Source organism: Canis lupus, chromosome 4 (assembly GCF_048164855.1).
Source record: "Canis lupus baileyi chromosome 4, mCanLup2.hap1, whole genome shotgun sequence".
NCBI lineage: Eukaryota > Metazoa > Chordata > Mammalia > Carnivora > Canidae > Canis > Canis lupus.
The window spans coordinates 39,655,507-39,676,476 of record NC_132841.1 but is presented as its reverse complement, the minus strand read 5'-3'; the positions used below and the strand labels follow the sequence as shown (position 1 = coordinate 39,676,476).

General features: G+C 46.3%; 1 long non-coding RNA gene across 6 annotated transcripts in view; it reads left to right on the top strand.

Moving 5' to 3' along the window:
- LOC140632250 (uncharacterized) overlaps nucleotides 1–20,843 on the top strand; it is a 155,172-nt gene extending 134,329 nt beyond the window's left edge. For all 6 annotated transcript variants that reach the window (XR_012029763.1, XR_012029762.1, XR_012029764.1 and 3 more), the window contains 4 exons: nucleotides 1,491–2,045; nucleotides 13,155–13,208; nucleotides 13,913–14,109; nucleotides 17,441–20,843. This is a non-coding gene — a long non-coding RNA (uncharacterized lncRNA). The remainder of the gene's footprint in view (nucleotides 1–1,490; nucleotides 2,046–13,154; nucleotides 13,209–13,912; nucleotides 14,110–17,440) is intronic.
- The last annotated feature ends 127 nt before the right edge of the window (nucleotides 20,844–20,970 follow it).

Genomic DNA, 20,970 nt, shown 5'->3' with positions numbered 1-20,970 from the left:
GTAGTATTCCAGCTGTTCTCTCTTTAAATCTCAGGCCAAATTCGTAGATTTTCAGGGTGATTTGAAGGTTATCTAGGTAATTTGGTGGGGACAGGTGACTTGGGGACCCTACTCCTCTGCCATCTTGCTCCTCCCTCTTGGCCAATTGATTTTTAACAAAGATGCAAAGGAAACTGAATTGGTCTGTCTTTTCCACAAGTGGTTCTGGAGCAATTATATATACACACACATAACCTTTGATTCACACCTCATATACAAAAGCTAAGTAAACATAGATTATATATGTAGATATAAAGCTGAAAACTATGAAACATTGTGAGGAGAACACAGGAGTCTGGAGCTCAGCTGGGATCACCCATTTCCATGTACACTACCCAGACCTGGCTGTGCACCAGGAGCCCCTGGGGTGATTATTATTATTATTTTTTGTATATTTTTTATTGGAGTTCGATTTGCCAACATATAGCATATCACCCAGTACTCATCCCATCAAGTGCCCCCCTCAGTGCCCGTCACCCAGTCACCCTATCCCCCCTGCCCACCTCCCTTTCCACCACCCCTTGTTCATTTCCCAGAGTTAGGAGTCTCTCATGTTCTGTCTCCCTCACTAATATTTCCCACTCATTTTCTCTCCTTTCCCCTTTATTCCCTTTCACTGTTTTTTATATTTCCCAAATGAATGAGACCATATAATGTTTGTCCTTCTCCAGTTGACTTACTTCACTCAGCATAATACCCTCCAGTTCCATCCACGCCGAAGCAAATGGTGGGTATTCGTCCTTTCTAATGGCTGAGGAATATTCCAGGGTATATATAGATCACACCTTCTTTATCCATTCATCTTTCAATGGACACCGAGGACACAGTTTGGCTATCGTGGCCATTGCTGCTATAAACATTGGGATGCAGGTGTCCCGGCGTTTCACTGCATCTGTATCTTTGGGGTGAATCCCCAGCAGTGCAATTGCTGGGTCGTAGAGCAGATCTATATTTAACTCTTTGAGGAACCTCCACACAGTGTTCCAGAGTGGCTGCACCAGTTCACATTCCCACCAACAGTGTAAGAGGGTTCCCTTTTCTCCGCATCCTCTCCAACATTTGTGGTTTCCTGCCTTGTTAATGTTCCCCATTCTCACTAGTGAGAGGTGGTATCTCATTGTGGTTTTGATTTGTATTTCCCTGATGGCCAGTGATGCGGAGCGTTTTCTCATGTGCTTGTTGGCCATGTCTCTGTCTTCCTCTGTGAGATTTCTGTTCATGTCTTTTACCCATTTCATGATTGGATTGTTTGTTTCTTTGCTGTTGAGTTTAATAAGTTCTTTTTATAGATCTTGGGTACTAATCCTTTATCTGATACATCATTTGCAAATATCTTCTCCCATTCTGTAGGTTGTCTTTTAGTTTTGTTGGCTGTTTCTTTTTCTGTGCAGAAACTTTTTATCTTAAGTCCCAATAATTCATTTTTGCTTTTGTTTCCCTTGCCTTCATAGATGTATCTTGCAAGAAGTTGCTGTGGCCAAGTTCACAAAACCATGGGCTTTCTTCAGAGAGCTGGATCAAATGATCTTAAGATTTGTGTGGAATCAGAAAAGACCCTGAATAGCCAGGGGAATATTGAAAAAGAAAACCAGAGCTGGGGGCAATCACAATGCTAGATTTCAATTTGTACTACAAAGCTCTGATCATCAAGACAGTGTGGTACTGGCACAAAAACAGACACATAGATCAATGGAACAGAATAGAGAATCCAGAAATGGCCCCTCAACTCTATGGTCAACTAATATTCGACAAAGCAGGAAAGACTATCCACTGGAAAAAGGACAGTCTCTTCAATAAATGGTGCTGGGAAAATTGAACAGTCCCGTGCAGAAGAATGAAAGTAGACCATCCTCTTACACCATACACAAAGAGAAACTCAAAATGGATGAAAGATCTAAATGTGAGACAGGAATCCAACAAAATCCTAGAGGAGAACACAGGCAACACCCTTTTTGAACTTGGGGTGATTTTTATAACACAGATGTCTCAGCCTCATGCCAAACCTAGTGAGTCCACATCTCCAAAAGAAGGGCTTCAGAATCTTTGTATTGAATGCTTGCTGATGATTAAGGTCAAACTCGGGAAATACTGCTTGTAAGGTGTCCAGGCCCTCTGGTCATTTGTCACCTGTTTCCCAGGCCCCACTTCACTTCCTCCTGACCTTATCTTCCATGCCACGGACCACTTACAAAGCATTACAGTATAGTTTTCCTTCTCATTCTGAAACTATCTCTGAGTTTGGATTAATTTTTAGTTTAGTTGGGTTTTATTGTTATTATTACTGTCACTGTTGCTATGTAGCACTGCAGTATAGGAACCACACGAAGTGGGTATTGCCTTACCCGTTTTACAAAGAAGGAAGCTAAGGCTCTACTGTGAAAAGAGATCATTCATGCACACCCAGCTTCTAGATTATTAAGCCAAGAATGTAAATCCCAGTTTTACCTGGTTCTAAAACCCAGCTTCTTGACCATCACACCTGCAATGATTTAGAGGCCCTGGGAACTCCCACAGGGTTGGTTCATGTACTCATTTCTATTACAGACATACCTCCTGGGTTCCAGCACTTCACAGGTAACAAACGTGAGTGTAATGTTATCATCTTGCACTATGTAGCTTGATGGAGCTACTCTCTGGAGATACAGATTGTGATATTGTGATTTATAATCAGAAATATGTATTTGGTCCCAGCTCTGGCACAGAGCTCCTAAAACCTTGGAAGTTCCTAAGAGGTGTCTCTTGTTACGTTAATGAAGTGACTTCCGGACCCCACCTCAGGATGGGTGCTGGTTGCCAGCAGAACTAACCATGTGATTAGAGAGTGGAAACTTTCAGTTTTATCACCCTGGTTTCTGGGGAGGGGAGATGGGTGGAGGGTGAATCAATTGCCAGAGGCTCATAATTTAATCATCAGTCATGCCCTCTGTTTTTTTTTTAATTTATTTTTTATTGGTGTTCAATTTGCCAATATATAGAATAACACCCAGTGCTCATCCCATCAAGTGCCCCCCTCAGTGCCCGTCACCCAGTCACCCCCCCCCCCCTTTCTACCACCTCTTGTTCGTGGAGGCCTTCTCTGTAAGTGAGGATGACAGGCAGGAGCCAGCAACTTGCTGGGGAAGGCACAGGTACACCCGTGCCCCCTCAGGTGGCAGGAAGAGAGAGGTGCCCCTGGGAGTACTCAGAGGCTGTGAGGCTGGGCAAACTGCCCATACCTGGGGCTGCTGCAGGAAGGTAGCAGGGGAAGGGGGGGAGCCTGCAGGCAGCTTCTGACCTCAGGGCCTTGGGAGTGCAGCAGGTGGCAATACAGACACAGACCCCCTAGAACAGTAAATCCTCCAGGCGCGGTGGCTTGGGGAGAAAGGCTTCCAGGGACATTGCACTCTGGTTCGGAGAGGGTCGTGCAGAACTCTGTTTTCAGCCTGCTAAAACTCTTCTCCTCACCCTGGCAGACCCCTCTGTAGCTCCAGTATGAGGTGGGAGCAGCACCTGCCTTCTGGGACAATCTATCTTAGCCTCTCACACGCAGTCCTTACCTCACCCAAACCTGCTGACTCCGACTCCCTGGGCAGGTGCCTTAGTGGGAGCGCCTGCACCCTATTTACTCTGTTCCCAGCTGGCTCACAGGTCAGGGACATGGGCTTTTCCTGGGACCACTTCCCTTGGAGCACTGCGGAATGCAGCCTTCCCGTTTGTGGAGCCTCTTCGTCTTCTCTGTGCAGAGCCCCTTGAAGCCCTTTGTCCCCAACCCCTCCCTGCAATGTGTCCTCATGGATGGAGTCTGGGGCCAGGTGTGGTGGGACTGGGGGGCATCTGTGACTCATGCCCACCTTCTGCCAGGGCTCTCTGTCTTCCTGGGCCCTGAGAGCTTACCACTCGCCCCCCGGGCAGACCTCCCGGCCTTGGTGTGTGTGTGGCAGACCACTCTGCCTCATAGTCACAGCCTTGTACTCCGGAGAAGAAGTTCTTGATGAGCCCAGGCGCCTGGGTTTCCCTATGGACCCCATGCCAACTCCCTGCATGCTCAGGTAGGGTGTTTTGTTGTTCTTTGGCTTCTAAAGACAAAGTGTTAGATCAGGACCTGAGATCCCCAATGTAGGGTTGCTCTAAGGTTGGCATGTGCCCCGCTAGGCATTTGAGAGCTCCTGAGAAGCTGAGCTGCCTCTGGTAACTGCCATCCCCCTAGCTCAGATCCCCAAAAGATTTCTGGTAGAGAAGAGACCCCTCACCGTGTGGGGGTGTCCACAGTGCCATGGCTATAGTGTCATGCCGTCTTCCTCTGTTCATGAAATGGCTCCAAGAAAAATCTAGAAGTTTTCTCACATCTAAATCTGTGGCTTTGGCTCTTCTCCCTCTGCCTCTGCTTTTCCACAGAGTTGATTTTCTAAGGTGGGTTTATGCTCAACCCTAATATCTTCCCCTCCGATGTTTCCTACTTCGCTATGGAGGATCTTCCATGTGCTACAAGGACATCTCCCACTGACATCTGTTACTTGACACTCAGGCTCTGAGCTCATCCCTTTCTGAAGAAATACCCTCAGAGTTGTTAGCACATTCACTGCCCTTTGTCTTTTCTCGTCTTCTCCTCCATCCAGAGCCCCAGTTTTGTTCATGATGGATCAAAGCCAATTGTGACAATCCCATTGTCCTGAGTCAGTGATTGGCCTAGGAGTGAGCATGATCCCCAAAGTTTGAGCAGGGGATATAAAGGAAGGTCCTCGAGGAGACTTCTGGGAACATCTCTCTCCCCCAAGGAGAAGATAGAGTCCTTTGTGTTGAAGTGTGAAGTGAACATACAGTGTTCGAGAGCCATCTTGTGACCATGAGGGTTGACCTGCCATCAGATGGGAAGACCTGAGACCTTCGGAAGTGATGTTGCCTTCTTCTCTGGGCTTCTTGCAAAGTGACATAGTAAGGATCTATATTGTTTCGGCCACCATTCATTTGATAATTCATTACTTGCAGCTGTAGCTGAAAGCATTCCAGCTAATACACAGGGTACCTGGACGAGTATGCCATTGATCTGCTTCCACCCCTTGAAACTCCATCCTATACTTGCTAGCAAAATTCTTCTGCAACAAGGCCTTAGGTCACTTCCCTTATCCAGAGTTGCTAGGAGTTTCTGATGACTTACCAGTTTGAGCTGCAACTCCTTGGCAGGTCTGGCTCAAATAGAAACTGTCATTTGGAGCCTGCAGCTAAGGGAGTCACAGTGATGGCCACTATAGCCTTAAAGGTCCGTATAGATATTTGTGACACTGGCCATTGGGGGCCATCACTGGGACCTGCAGAAGTGATTTTCAGCAGTGCATCAGAATCCCCCAGAGGGCTTGTTAAAAACAAATTGTTGGGTCTTATCTCAGAGGTTCTGATTCAGTAGTTCTGGGGTAGGGTCAATTTGCAGCCATATTTTAAAGTCCATGCCCAAAATTTGGGTGCCTTTCTTAGTGTGGTGGTTAGAGGGTTTTAAACAGCAGGGCACAAGGGGCCAGGGTTGGCTTTAAGATGATGTATCCTGGCTTTGTCCGCTCACTCAGGAAATTATAGAGGATGTCTACCCGGTGCTTTAAATGGGCCCAGCCTTTAACCACAAACATTCTAAATGCTGCTTTCAGAACAAGTGCCCTTGTTTTCCCTGCAAATGTACCAAGTTGTTAATTCCCTCATTCATTCAAAAACACTAAGTAGGCACCTCCTCTAGGTTGGGCTCTTTGCATATAAGAGCCTGCAAACACATGTCCTTATTGGATGAACCTTATAAGATGGCAAAAAGGGCATGATGAACCATGTTCTCCAGATGAGGACAGAGGACTTGATGAGGATGGAAGAGGTGAGACAGGACCCAGGTCATCTTTTTGAAGCCTACCGCTCTTTCTGCCACAGCCTATTGCTTTTTCTCCACACCCTGGGTGGGATGAAGCTGCCCCTTTGGTCTCTAACTGGCCCTTCTGATATCTGATTTCCAGGAAGAGGACACCTCACACTGATGGTGTGCATCCAGGTGGGCAGGCCCAAGGGCAGAGAATTCTCTGCTTTGTGCACACAGATGGGGATTTATAAAACTCACCACAAAGCCTAGCTAAACATGCACTGTCTCTCTGCAGCATGTCAATGCAAAGAGCACCAAAGAGCTATGCCGGCCATGTCCAGCCCCGTGCCTCTTGCCCAGTGGACTCTGGCAGCTTGCCCTAGAGGCAGTGCCCTGGTCATCTATTTCAATGCTCTAATGAAAAAATCAAAACCAAACCATTCTGGCTACCTTGTACCTACTGTTTATGTTTATGTGCAATACATGCTGTACTTTTCTCATGCCCAAAGAGGAAAAAAAAAAAAAAAACCAACCCTCTTGGCCTATTTGAAGAAGGCAGGAGCACTTGGAGAAGCCTCCTGGAAGCATGTTTGCACTGGCCTGGGAAAATATCTCTGAGTGTTTGCCGATGGAGGCCTCAGAGGCCGAAATTCCATAGACTTGAACAGGAATAGTTAGTGGCAGGCCCACATGTCTTGTTGTTTCTGAACCTTGGGTATAATTGGGAGCAGCTGCTCTGGGCCAAGTAGGAATGCTTTATGATGTGCTGACACCTCCAGAAGATATTACAGGGAGCACTGGGTACCATCTCTGGAGGATGCAAATTCATGACTTTCCTGTTTGGAGCCCCAGAAGGCAGGCTCCCCATGCACGTGCTTGCTGCTAACAGCAAAAAAGGGGAATCTGCTATGCGTCACTTCTGCCCAGGGTCTGGCCATGCCTAGACCCCATTCTTCGAGGTTTTGGCCATCAAATGTGCAAATCTCCCCTTGGCAGCACACGCTGTTTCCCTCTGACGGTGCTCATGTTCTGTTAGAGATGCTTCATTGGTCACTCCTGATGGAAAGATGCATCGTGACTTGTGAATGAAGCCAGCTCAGACCTGATTTCCAATCCCAACTCTGCCACTTTCTAGCTATGTGACCTGGGCAAGCCGCCTTGGTTTCTTCATCCTTAAAATAAGGGTAATAGAACTTCCCCTCTAGAATAGTAATCAGTAGCTGATATTGACTGAGAGCTTAAGTGATGCCACCCAAGGTGCTATACGATTCTTAAGGATTATTTAACTTGTTATTCACAAAGTTCGCATGATAGGCACCATTTAACAGAAGAAGAAATGAGGCTCAGAGAGGTTAGGACACTTGCCTGAGGTCACACAGCTAGCAGGATTCGAATCTGCCAGAACACAGGGCTGATCATCACAATAACCAGTCTCTTACATTTTCTGTTGAACTGTTGTGAGGGTCAAATGTCATTCCAATTAAATGTCACTCAAGGCCTGGCTTGAGGTGCAGCTGCACTTATATTAGTTCCTATACTGGCTCCCTAGTTCCTAAATGAAGAAGACAGACTCTGTGGGTCAGAGCTAGCAGGGGCCCCGGTGGGATTCAGTTTCCTATGAGGATCTATGTAAGGCTGAGCAGCTTCTATATTCTTAGGCTTGAGCAGTGGCCTTGGAGAGCCGAGTGGCACGATGGTTAGGTGCCTGGCACCTGATATGCAATAGTCTTGGGCATGTTCATTTGCTCCTATGGGACCCCAGTTTCCTCATGTGCAGGATGGGATGAGGACAGTTATTCTTCAGGGCAGTTATGAGGCCCAGTAAGGCAGAGCATAGCACATAGCATTGTATCTGACTTATAATGAGCACTCAGTTGAGGGGAGCTATCATTATCCCACCTTGAAGACACCAGATGAAGGGCAGAATGAGAGCAGGGAACTGAGCCTTCATTATGAAAATATTTTAGGAAACAGAAAGTCAAAAATCAAAGAAAGACACAACTATAATTTTACACCCAGCAGACCTCCCCAGTCTTGCTGTCTGTCATTCTCGGTGTATCTATTTTGAACCTTCCTTTTCAATGAAGCATGAAGTCCCATCCCCAGGCCACCTCAAGGGAAATATGGCAGATTCTAAAGATGCTGCTGAGGTTCAGCTTCTGCTGAGAAAGGCGGAGCACTGCATCCCTGAGAGCACAGGCTGTCCTGTACTTCTAAGTACCCTAGTCAGAGTTTGCTGTGTGTTAGGTTTAAGGCACATAATTAGTTGTGCCTTTTTCCCGAGACCTTTTAAAGAAATCCTTAAATCCCACAGAGTCCATCCACTTAACTCTTCTAAACAGTAAAATTATTTTTTGCATTAACCTTAAGAGAACTGAGTGGTTTGTAGAAATGTCTGAGAAACAGTCATTCTGTGGGGGCTGAGCTCTGTCATTGGCTCCACATTCTACCTGACGACATAGCAGAATTCTATTGCCCACAGATGGCAGGCATTGTTCACGACTGACACTGTATCCATGTCCCTCTTCCTTGCTGACAGTACTTTGGCTTTGTTCAGAGCAGCAGTGAACTCAGTCCCCAATGAGACACCCACTTCCTCACACATGCATGTAACTAGAGGCAGTCACATAACATTCTGGACATGTGCACATGGGAAAGCTTGGGAGCTCTGTGGAAGTATGTGCTTTCTGCCTCTTCACTTATTTCTACCTTGAGCACAGATGTGATAGGTGTAGCCATAACTGACCATGTAAACAAGATGAAAAAGAGAAAAGAATCGCAGGGACAGTGGTCCTGACATGACTGAGCTGCTGAATTATATAATCAGCACATTCTGTCTGCAGGTATATCATGTGGGAAAAACAAAATCCCTCCTTGGTGAGGGAGATGGCTGTGGTAGGAGTTGGGATGACCAGATGACTGCTCTGGGGCAGATCCCTGAAATGAGGGCATTGTGGGTTAGGGGGCAACCCCCCAGATACCAGCATTTCCATCTCACTCTCACCCTTCCTTTGCCACAGGAGGAAAATTGGTTTAAGTTACTTTAGTTGAATTTTTTGTTACAGCCTAAAGTATTCCTAACTGTTAAGTAGAACTCCATGTGACCTTTGGGAACCTAGTTAAGGAAAACTGAGAGGGAAATTCAGGGCTGAATTTTTACTCTCTGATCGTGGTATCTCCACTCTTTGGGGGTTAGAGCTTGACTGAGTGAACGGTTGGAATGCAGCAGGCATGATCAGAAAATCTAGATCAGGAATTCTGGCTGTGTCACAGACAAGAAAAGAGAAGTTGATGAAGGTCCCTGGGTCACAAACACATAGCCAGGGAAGAATGTTTTCTCAGAGAACATCTGGGTCCGTATTCTTGTGTACCCCCTGGATTTTCATCCACTGTCGTCAAATTAATTACCCTTTCCTGAACATTCTGTGCCTTGGCTGATCCATTTCCTTGACTCTGAAGTTCCTATCATCTTCTCTTCCACCCTCTCTTCTGGCTTACCTTTCAAGGCCCCACTTGGTGACCTCTTCTTTCTGGTCCTTGTGACCACTGCCATTCCTCCCCACCCACACATGATGCATTGCTCCTCTTGCTAGGCTATCTTACTTTCCTCCTCTGACATATTTTCTAGCCCTCCCTTATCCAATAAGTGCCTATTCCTTGACACCAGGCTAGACATTTCACATATAATATTATAGTCCATTGTAGATATGCTTATGCCACCCACCAGAGTAGGATTTCTTTGAGAGCAGGAGCTATCTTGACCATTTACATTTTTTCCAGAGCCCAGAATGATATGTACAATCAGTGCTTGAGTGTTCAAGTCTGTTCTTTGGACATTGTGTGCTTTGGATCACCAGTTTCCTAGGGTGATCTTAGGAATTATACACCAAAAGGATTCCATGCTCCAATAGGTGTGGACATAGGTAGACTGTAGGAGATTTTTCAAAGCCCTACCTATATAGTGAATCACCAAGAGGAAGATTGAGTATGCAAAGCTTTTTCAGTGGATTTGATCATGGGAACTCTTTGTCATGGAGAACCTTGAAGGACTAAATTGTTGAGGAATGCATTTTAGAAACCCTAAGTCAGACAACTCCTTTATCTTAAAAGGAAAGCGTAAGCTGGTGCCTTTCTCAAGGTCTACCAGCTGGTTGGAGGTGTAGATGAGCTTTAAGACTGAGGGCCTTTGAAAGCATACCATGGGTGGCCTCAGGGGTCACTAGACAGTCAGTGAACTGTGGTTCAAAAGGCAGCAGTTTGAAGCATCAGGAAGACCTGGGTCAGATCTGGATTTTCCACTTTCTACCTGAGTCACCACAAGCAAACACTCCAATTTCTCTGTCTCCAATTTCTCATCTGTAAAATGTAGCTAATCATGCCTATCTCATGTGGGAGTTGTAATGTCCTAAGGGTCTACCATGTAACAAACTCAATGAATGGTTACTGTGGAAACCAACAGATTCTCCAGACTTCCAGGGATGTGAGGAAAGATCTTGCAGAACTAGAGGTAAACATTAAAAAAGAATTAACAGCATTTTGGGTACACATACCAGTGATATATAGAGATCTAGCCAGGAAAGACTTTCCAAATGAGAGGAAGAACTCTCCAGCCCAATATTATCAGTAGGACAAGGGCCTGTTCATTCTGGACTCTTGCTTCCTGCATCTAGGGACCAGTGGGTGCAACAATACCCTGATATCCCTCAGTCCTCAAAACCAGCTTCCTTCCCCACCCTAATGGCCATCTTTCCATGGCCCTCCACACCCCAGCATGGGCAGCAGTGCAACCAGACCTGCACATTCCTGTCTTCCTCCTCAGACTGCGGTGATCTGGCCTCTGTCCATCTCTCTTCACCTTCTCCCTTTCCTCTCTCTGTCACACCCTGTCTCAGTGACACTGATTCTCCCTCACTTCCCAGTACCCTCTGGGCTCCTCCCTCTCATCTCAGGGCCTTTGCAATCTTCTTTCCTCTGTCTGGAAGCCTTCCCTTCTCTTTTCTGGTTGAACTCTTCTCCAGAGCTTATCTCGAACGTCACCACCTCAAGAGAAACCTTCCCCTAAATGCCATGACCAGTTCCTCCACTGTTACCTGTTTATATCTTTCCTCTGTTTTTTCTTCATCCTAAACACTGTTAGTAAAGATACATTTATGTGATTTAAAAAAAATAATGTCTGTCTCCCATTCTAGAGGACAAGTTTCATGAGGTTTGCTTTGCTGACCGTTGTGTGACTGGGGCCTAAGCCTGCTTGGGCACAGCAGTAGATGCCCAGCAAATATTAGGTGAACTTAGACAACACATTTCTTCTGGTTTATTTTAGGGGTCCGTGGGTCCCATAGTTTTCTGAATGGAGTCGTTTTCTTTGTGGGCCTGGGAGGGACAGACTGGGAGGTTTGCCAAACCTGCTTCTTACAGTAAACAGCTGGTGTTTGAGCCTTGCATGGCCAGGCAGAGGGGCACCTTGGGAAACCCTGTCAGTGAGAGCCCGTCTCAAACATTGTCTCCTTTAGGGATTCGTGGGAGAAAATTCTTCCAGCCTTCAGTAGAGCATTTTCTGCATACCTCTGACACATTCCATTCTTCACTCTGCAAATTTTGGAAGAACTCGGGTGCCTTCCGTTTTGCTTCAGCTGCTGGGAAGCTCCAGTTGAATTCACAGCCACTTCGTATAATCAAATGACAGCTCAAGGCTTGCAGTTTGTATGCCAGCCACACCCGGGATTCATTTTCTTTTCTACTCCCATTTTTCTTTTGTCCTGATTTCTTACTGTATTCATTTTGTATCCCAATGCATGTATGGGGCACTGCCAGCCACATCAAACTTTTTGCAATGATTTGGATATTTTTAAAAATTGAAGTGAAATTCATATACATAATATTAACTATTTTAAGAAAGATTTTATTTTTTTCATGAAAGACACACAGAGAGAGGCAGAGACAAAGGTAGAGGGAGAAGCAGGCTCCCTGAGGGGAGCCCCATGTGAGACTCGATCCCAGGACCCTGGAATCACGACCTGAGCCGAAGGCAGAGGCTCAACCACTGAGCCACCTAGGCATCCCCATAAAATTAACAATTTTAAGATACACAGTTCAGCAGCCTTTGGTACATTTGCCGTGTTGTGCAACTAGTACCTCTATCTAATTTCAAAACATTGTCATCACTTCTAAAGAAAACCCCTTGTCCTTTAAGCAGTCACTTGCATTCCCCTGCCCCTCAGCCCCTGGTAAACTCCAGTCTGCTTTCCTGTCTCTATGGATTTGCCCATTCTGTTTCAGTCAAATGGAATCATACCATATATGGCCATTTGAGTCTGGCTTCTTCCACTGTGCATAGTGTTTTGAGGTTCATTCACAATGCAGCATGCATGGACACTCCATTCCTTTTTGTGGTTTGTTTTGATAGATTGGTTACAAATGTGGGTCATCGGAGGCTGGGAACATTTAGGTTCCTCTAACATGTGAGAGGAGGAAAAAAAAAATCTTTCCAGGTCTCTGTAGAGTACATAATATAGATTCCCACCCAGAAAGCCAAGGTACCATGGACGATTCAATATTACATTCCAGAGGTCTTGAGACATGGGCACTGGCTGCCTCTCTCCAGAGATATCCTCCCAGAATAGACAGAAGTGTCAGCATTAAAATAATCTTGGCAGAAGTCCCCATGCCAGAAAGATAGCCACAAATGTCAGTGCCAAGATACATGGCAGTGGGAAAGGGGGTTCTAAATTAGGTCTCGGGTGGTGAGTAATATTGACTCGGGTCTGGTGGGGCTGACCGGTCATCTATCCCTTTGGATGCATGTCCCTGATTTGGCAGGTGGTGGGTGAGAAGGGCCTTGGGAAGGCTGACGTGGAAATGCTGCCAAGAAACGTAGTATGATTTCCAGCACTAAGGCACTCCATCCAGGCCAGAAGGCAGTTGAAGGGGGAGAAATAAAGGGAGGCCATGGATCCCAGCTTCTTGAGTGGAACTTAGGAAGGCAGACACAATGACCATTCAGCTCAGGGAAAAGGGCTCCACTTTAATGTGTTGATTGATTATTGCCACTGAGGATGATCACAGAGATGACAAGGGACTGGCTTAGATGAAAATGGCTGCAGAAGCCACTTCGACCTGACCTGGTTCCCTTCTGTAACATGACCTGAGGTTCTTTTTTAATTTAATTAATGGCTTGAAAATGGTGCTTTTGGCATTCAGAGGAGGCCTAGGTCTAAGATGACCCTGGGAACAGATTTCTGTCATGTTATCTCTAAATATGTCAACTTGGGTAAATTTCCTCTCTGATCCTGAGTTTTCTTCTCTGTAGAATGGAAGTGATAGCGTGGTTACCTCAAGGAGCTACAGTGCCAATCAAATGCAGGTGAGACATTGGCATTGAGACAATTGTTTCTTAAAGGCTTCTTCTCTTCTTCTTTCTTCCTCTTCTAAATATTAAGGAAAAACCCAGATTTTAGGGGAGTCCAGCAATCAGTGATGTAGTGTGAGACCTGAAAGTAGGATGTGAGAAAGCACATGGATAACACGGGAACACCTTACAGTTGAGAAGCCTTCAAAACGTCCAGTTGGGAGAGACAAAATAAATTGACGTGAGAATCAATTTCAGGGAAACCTATGACAGGGCATAACAAACGTGAAGTGTTGTGTACAGTCCCTTCCAGTCAGTTGGTGCATCTCTTCTGGAGCCTCAACTTAAGCGGCAATGGGTGAATGCCATTCTACAATGCTCTCCATGCCAACACCAACACGCCATGTCAAAGGGATCTATTTGTGATCAGGACCTCCCACCTCCAGCCTACTGTAGAAACTGCCTGGCACATAAACACTTTTTTAGTACTTTAAGTTAGCACTGAATGAGTATTTCCCTTGGAAGAAGGCCTGCGCTAAGCTCTTTGTACTGACCATCTCCTTTTTTCATTATAGCAGCCCTAGAAGGTAGGTCATTGTATTGATAGAGGAAAGACATGAGGCTCTGAGGCAGAACACACTTGCCCAAGGTGTCAAGGGGAGCAAGTGGTAGAGCTAGCCTTTGACTCAGGCAGCTGGACTTCTGAGTTACTGTTCCAGATTTCAGGTTCCAGTGATGGCTTTCAGCAGTCACACCTACTGGGTGCAGGAGGAAGGGGAGAAGTGATCAGTGTGGGCCCGACTGGTTGCTGAGAAAGACTCAGAACACACTGTGACATTGCCAGGCATATTCACGGTGAAAGCTTCTGGCAGCGGGACACAGCATCCCCAGAGACGGCACGGCTCTATCACACAAGGTGAGGAGTACTGATATCATGCAGGCTGCGCAGCTACAGTGTGGGCATGACAGGGAGTGAGAAGGCCACCTGCCACTTAGAAAGGAAGCTTGAGAGCAGAGGGCTTGGAAGGGGATGCCCTCCCTGGAGTCACACCTGGATTTGAGAGCTGGGTCAGCCACTTTCTAGCTGGGGCCTGAGAAAGTTCCCTTTTACCTCTGGGCTGGTGGTTTCTTACCTCCAACCTAAGGATAGCTACCCAATGTGATTATTCCTAGGATTAGAGATAATCCTCACAACATAAGAAGCACAGTGCCCCTTCCCCGATGTAAATCTTTGTTCTTAATACTAGTAATAGTGGTAAAATGAATGGTATTAATATGAGTGTCTCTATTGGCGCAGTATTAGTGTAAACCCTCGTCTCCTTTGAATAGCTTTGCCAATTCATAGTGAAAACCAAGAGCACCCACCTCTTTGGATAAAGTTCTGGAATCACCCTTAGAATAGAAAGTGAAGAAAGTTTGTGTGTGTTCGTGTGCGTGTGCACACACGTACATTTGCCTGCACACGCATGCACCCATGTGTATATGGTGGAGCTATGGATAGTTTCAAACATGGCAGAAGAAGATGATGGTGCTATAGACCAGGCACAGTATGTGCCAAGTGCTGTGAGGGCACAAAGGAGGAACTTATTAACGCTGTCAAGGAGTAGACAGGCTTTCAGAGCATGCAATGTCTGCATGAGCCCTTGGCAGATAGGAAGAAGTCAGCTGGGTAAAAAGGAGAGGGGAATACAAAGGCATGGCCATCTTCACAGAGCTTGCCTGGTTCAAGAAACAAGTTCAGAGGCAGCAGAGGCAGGGAGCTTGGAGGAGGGACCATGGCACGTGGCTGTGAAGGTGGGTCCTCTCCCGACTCCTGCCCAAGCCAGAGTCGGACTTTCTGCCCAAAGGTGCCCCAGGACACTCGGCCATGGTTGGTCCAATGTGGGCAGCTGTGTTCAGGCAATCCCATATTCCTGGGCATGTGTCTGTTCCAGGGACCTCGGAAGGGAGGTGTACATAGGTGAATGGAGTGGGAAGGAGCCAGAAGCCAGACAGGGACTCAAGGAAGGGGGCCGAGAAGACAGTGCTCTTTGAGATACTGGACCCCTGAGGGCATACATAGTCTCTGCGGTGAGCCCTGCCAGGGTGACCTCCGACAGTCTGCAATTCTCTATGGATATGGGTCATGGAGGTCGAGGGTGGAGATAGTTCTTGGCGAGGCACATCATGGTCTGGTACATCTCATAATTTCCTTCGGAGGCCTCCCTGCATATGCTGTCTGTCACATAGATGTCCACCGGGGCCCCCATCACTTCTGACTTGTTTTCCCAAAAGTGCAGCTGGATTTGCTCAGTGCCATCTGCACTGTCTCACTGGCCACCCCACCTGCTCATCTGTTTACAGGCAGTCAGACAGCTGGCCATGGTGGGGGGAACGCTGTGTGACCACAGAATGTATAAGGTTGACTCCTCCGATGGGAGGACCCTGGGGCCTTTACCTTGCTTGCCCTGTGGTCACAGCTGAGGGATGGGCCACGAGTTAGCATCCACTGTGAGTGAGACCTGTGTTAACAATAATAACAATAATACCATGATTAATCAAGGGGTATTTAGGTATCATACAGATATCTCATTGAATCCTGCAACCCCGTGAGATCAGGACAGGTCTATTCTTCCTGATGGGGAACCGAGGCTCAGAGAAGTTATGTAAATTGTCCAAGGATCCACAGTCAAATGGCAGAGCTGGAAGTAGGCCCTGGAAGCACGGGACCCTCCAAACAGGAAAGAGCATTCAAGGCCCTTCAGATTGTGTCCTGATTGGCCTACCTAGCTTCAGACCCTGCCTTGCCCTCATAGCCTCAGTGTCCTGCCGGCTGTTCCTGGTGCTCTCTCTGATTTCCAGATTCCGTACCTTTGTCCCTACAGTGCCCCAGCCCAGCTCTGGCAAGTGCCTCAGAGGGACCCCACCTGCTCTACAGGGTCAGGAAAGACTCTCTTTTTCTCATCTGGGGTCCAGGACCACAGAGTCGGTGATGACATTTTTAATTCTAAGGATGCCTCCTGTTCCTTGTCAAAGATTCCCAGAATGCAAAAGGGCAGGAAGTCAACCTCTCCTTTCTAGTATCTTCACCACCCCCAATTCCACTCCCAGATCAAGCCACTGATGGGTGGTTTGCCGTGTGTGCTCAGATGTTTTTATGCATGTGAAAAGATGTCATATACATACACACAAATGGGATCAAACCACATTTCTGGAGGCTTTTCTCCATTTGCCTCTCCTCCCCTGGCCCTGCAACTATTCTTCATTTTTCTCTGCCCTGCTCTGTGTCTGGGAGGTCAATCCCTACAGACAACAGCACCTTGGTCCTCACAAGCTCTGGTTTCTGAGTGGGGTGGCCTAGACATAGAAGGGTCAGGGGAGGAGAGGCTGAGGTATTTACTCCCTCCTCCCCTTCTGCTTCTGCCTTAACTTCCCTGTGGTTCTCGAAGTGGCCAGACTCCCTGAGCCCACAGGTGATGTTGGACTTTTCTTCCACAGTGCAGCTATCTCTGGAGTCCAGTAACCTTCGGCATTCCCTTGTATCCTGAGGCCAAGTGCTTCACAACGCCTGTTGGTTCTCTTACCCTTGCCCTAGCACCATACCAGTTTTCTCATGACACCCCTTTTCACACCCTTGCATGCTCTTCAGTTTGCCTTCTGCTTGCTGCCGGAACTCTGTGACACACATACCATTCTGGAACTTCTCTGCTCCTTAGCACTGCACTGTGGGCTTTTTTTTTTTTTTTCAATATTTGTAGCTGTGTATCTATTCTTTAAAAAAATTATTTATTTAAATTCAGTTTAGGGGATCCCTGGGTGGCTCAGCAGTTTAGTGCCTGCCTTCGGCCCAGGGCATGATCCTAGAGTCCGGGGATCAAGTCCCATATCAGGTTCAGGTTCCTTGCATGGAGCCTGCTTCTCCCCCTGCCTGTGTCTCTGCCTCTCTCTCTCTCTCTCTCTCTCTCTGTGTTTCTGTTTCTCATGAATAAATAAACAAAATCTTTTAAATAAAACCTTAAAAAATAAATTCAGTTTAGTTAACAAACTGTGTGTTATTAGTTTCAGGAGTAGGATTTAGTGATCCATCAGTTGCATGTAACACCCAGTGCTCATGATATCATGTGCCCTCCTTAATGCCCATCACCCAGTGACCCCATCCCCCCCCCCACCTCCCCTTCAGCAACCCTCAGTTTGTTTCCTAGGATTAAGCATCTCTTATGGTTTGCCTCCCTCTCTATTTTCATCTTAGTTTTTTTTTTTCCTTACAGTGTGCACAGTGCTTCTTTCTGGGAAAATTATAATCTGGAGTTTGAGACCAAAAATAAATAGTGACCAGGTAAATGCAAATGGTAGAGAGGACTGTAGAGGGCTTGAGTGAGTTGCCCTGATGGAGACGAATAGGGCTGGTCTCCTGTCCTACTGATAGACCATCGTCAATTTCAGCCGTGTCCACTGGTGGATATTTAGGGTCTGTCCACAATTTCACTCCTTCCAGCAACGTGGCAGCAAACATTCTTGTTCCTGTATCTTTGTGCCTTTGTCCCAGCATATCTGGAAAGGAATTTGGGTGTGGGTGGACTTAAAGTGTGCTAGACTCAATAAATGATGCTGAAGAGCATCTCTTCCCAGAGCAGCCCACGCAAGATGAAGCCATAACTTCTTTGCCCTCTAGGGTGCCAGAGGAAGTCTCGTTCAGGATAGAGCTTGGTGAGAGCCAAGTGTCTCTGTCCTTCCTGGAACTAAAACCTCATCACAGACTTTCTCCTTTTATTCAAAGTGGCAATAGCACGACTTGCCTGCTGTCCCTTTCCCTGCCCTCCACAGCTATCTTTCTTCCAAGGAACCTTGGAGTTGATAGAAGAATGTTGCAAGCAAATACCACAGAGATTTTTTTTTAAAAATGAGATCCAAGAGAAAAGCCTGGAAGCAATTACTATTTCAACCTTTCTGGTAATTGTTTGAGTAAATGTTTAAAGAGCACCTAGTCTGTGCTAGTTCTATGCTGGTACTAGGAAAACAGGAATGGATAAGCTGTGGTCCCCTCCACCCCCGGAGCAGCTCACAGTCTGGGGAGGGTAGGAGTTAATACAACATTTTCTACAGCTGTCAGGGGACCTGGTGCATCAGAATTATGTAGGAACTTTTCAAAAACTTGGGTCCCAGAGGCCCACTGTGGGGGACTTTCTTGTTTAGCACATCTGAAGTGGGGATTGGGACTCTGTGGTATTAAAAGCCCTCCAATGACTGACATTCAGGGTGCGTTGTGAGCTATGGCTGTAACATGTTCACACCAGTACATGATGTGGGCACTTGTGTAATGTATAGGTGGCAGACCTTCATGGCCAAACCTGGTATTTTGTGTGGCCTTTAGTTTGGGCTTGCACGTATTAAAAAAAATAGTTTCCAGCCTCTAATAGAAGATATCTCATTATATTTTGGATTTCATCTCTTTGAAAAATCCTAACAACTTGCTATGATAGTTGGCCTTTTGGATGGAGCATACATGCTCCAGTTTTATGGAACCCCCCAGAACACCCCAGTGTCTCTCTTGTAACATTGTTGCCATGTTGTTACTGGATTAACACTACTCTTTTTCTTATGGTAGAAGGAAAGGAAAATGAAATACTTCTGTGCTGTTATCTACATCAAAAGTCAAAGACTGTAAGACAGATCAAAAAGTCTGTGTGCGTGTGTGTTTGTGTGTGTGTGTGTGGTGTGTTTTAGATGAGAGAGAGCATATTTCTTATGGAACTGTTCGATGGGCACATCGAATATGTCAAAAGAATATGAGCTCAGTCTATTTCTTTCATTTATGCTCCCAGCCTGAGCCCCACGTACCAGTGCCAAGAACCCTAGATTAAAGGTGAGTTGGGGGGGAGATCAAGAGCCTGGATTCCTCCAGCCCCTTCGGCCATTAACTCACTGTGTCACTTTGAGCACAATGATTAATTCACCCTGGTTGCCCTATAAAACAGTGGTTTTCAACTAGGGGAAATTTTACCCTTCCTCCAAAGGGATAGCCAATGTTTTGTGGCATATTTTGTTGTCACAGTTGGAGGGAGAAGTTGCCATTGGCATCTAAGCAAAGGCCAGGGATGCTGCTAAACATACTACAATGGACAGGACAGTCCTCCACACGAAAGGCTTATCCTGCCCAAATGTCAACAGTGTTGGGCTGAGAAACCCTATTATAAATGGAGGAATCCACCCCTTTTAGCTCTGAAAATCTAAAATGTTACCCTAGGAAAACACACACCTATGGCACACACACACACACACACACACACACACAATACACAACTTCCAGTTTGGGGGGGGGTGGATAATGCCTCAGGAATGGGTAGAATCTTGAAGGGTGGGTAGGATGAGAGAGAGGGAGAGGTGTTCTATTGAGTGGGAGCCATGAGTAGAGGCAGGGGAGGAAGAGTGCAGAGCACGGTCATGGTCACAGCATGGTAAGTGGCCTGGTTTGCCTGCTTGTTGTGGGTGGTATAGAAATCCATGCCAGAGAGGCTGGGGACCAATTATTTGGGGGCAATGTTATCAGTGCATGGGGTGACTGTGTGGCTGATCACAAATGGTCCAGGTCTTTGTCCTTCCAAGATATGGTAGGATTATACTTCCAGCTCAGGTGAAGTCGGGGCTGGCCATGTGGCTTGAGTTAGCCTTTGAGTAGTGAACAGAAGTGGTGAGATTTCACTGTTGGGTGTAAGTGTTAAAAACCAGTGCATTCTTCATACTCCTCTCTCTCTTCCCTCTAGCACAGTGACCCTCAGCATGCAAAATATGGCTGCTTCATCATCCTGGAGCTCTGAGCAACAAGAATGAGTGTGGGCCCTGCCAATTCACAGTGAATATGGGCAAGAAGTAACCTTTGTGTTTTAGGCTGCTGAGATTTGAAGGTTGTCTATTACTGCTGCAGAACATGACTATGCTGACTGATTTAGATGGAAGTTACTGGTGGCAACTAACATGATTGTAGATGGTATAGAGAGATGTCATGAAATTGTACTACATTCTTCAGTGAGAGCATTTGCCTATCTGGATGATGCTAAGGAGTGTCAGTATGGTGTTAGACTGCCTTTAACACCTGTATAATATATCCTGTGCTCTCCTTTTTAACAGAGACTGGGCACAGGCTCAAATTTCTGTATTTAGCTAAAATTTCATAGCATAGTTTTAAAATTGCATTTGATTTTAGGGTTGCCTTCTATTTATGGCAAGTTTTCCATTTATGGTAGTGATATAAAAAGTTTAAAAATGATTAAGTAAAGAAAGTGAGTCATTTAAAAGACTTCTATAAAGCCAGTAAAACATAGGTGGTACGTGCTTATGACAACACTCGTAAAGGTGGTTTACAAATGACTAAAGTTGGAGAGTAGAGCTCATAGCATGTGGCAAAATTGTTGCAGAGGTGCGTCAAGGTAAAAGGTGTTATCACAACAACAAACACAATATTAACAATAATATTTCCAGGCATTCGGGGATCCCTGGGTGGCGCAGCGGTTTGGCGCCTGCCTTTGGCCCAGGGCGCGATCCTGGAGACCCGGGATCGAACCCCACGTCGGGCTCCCGGTGCATGGAGCCTGCTTCTCCCTCTGCCTGTGTCTCTGCCTCTCTCTCTCTCTCTCTCTGTGACTATCATAAATAAATAAAAATTAAAAAAAAATATTTCCAGGCATTCTTCAAACAACAAAATGAAAGCAGCTGTCACACAATATGATTCAGAGGGACAGAGAATGTAATCCATGTTCTCCATGCCATCCACTGCCTGGCACGCAGAAGAGCCCCCACTGCT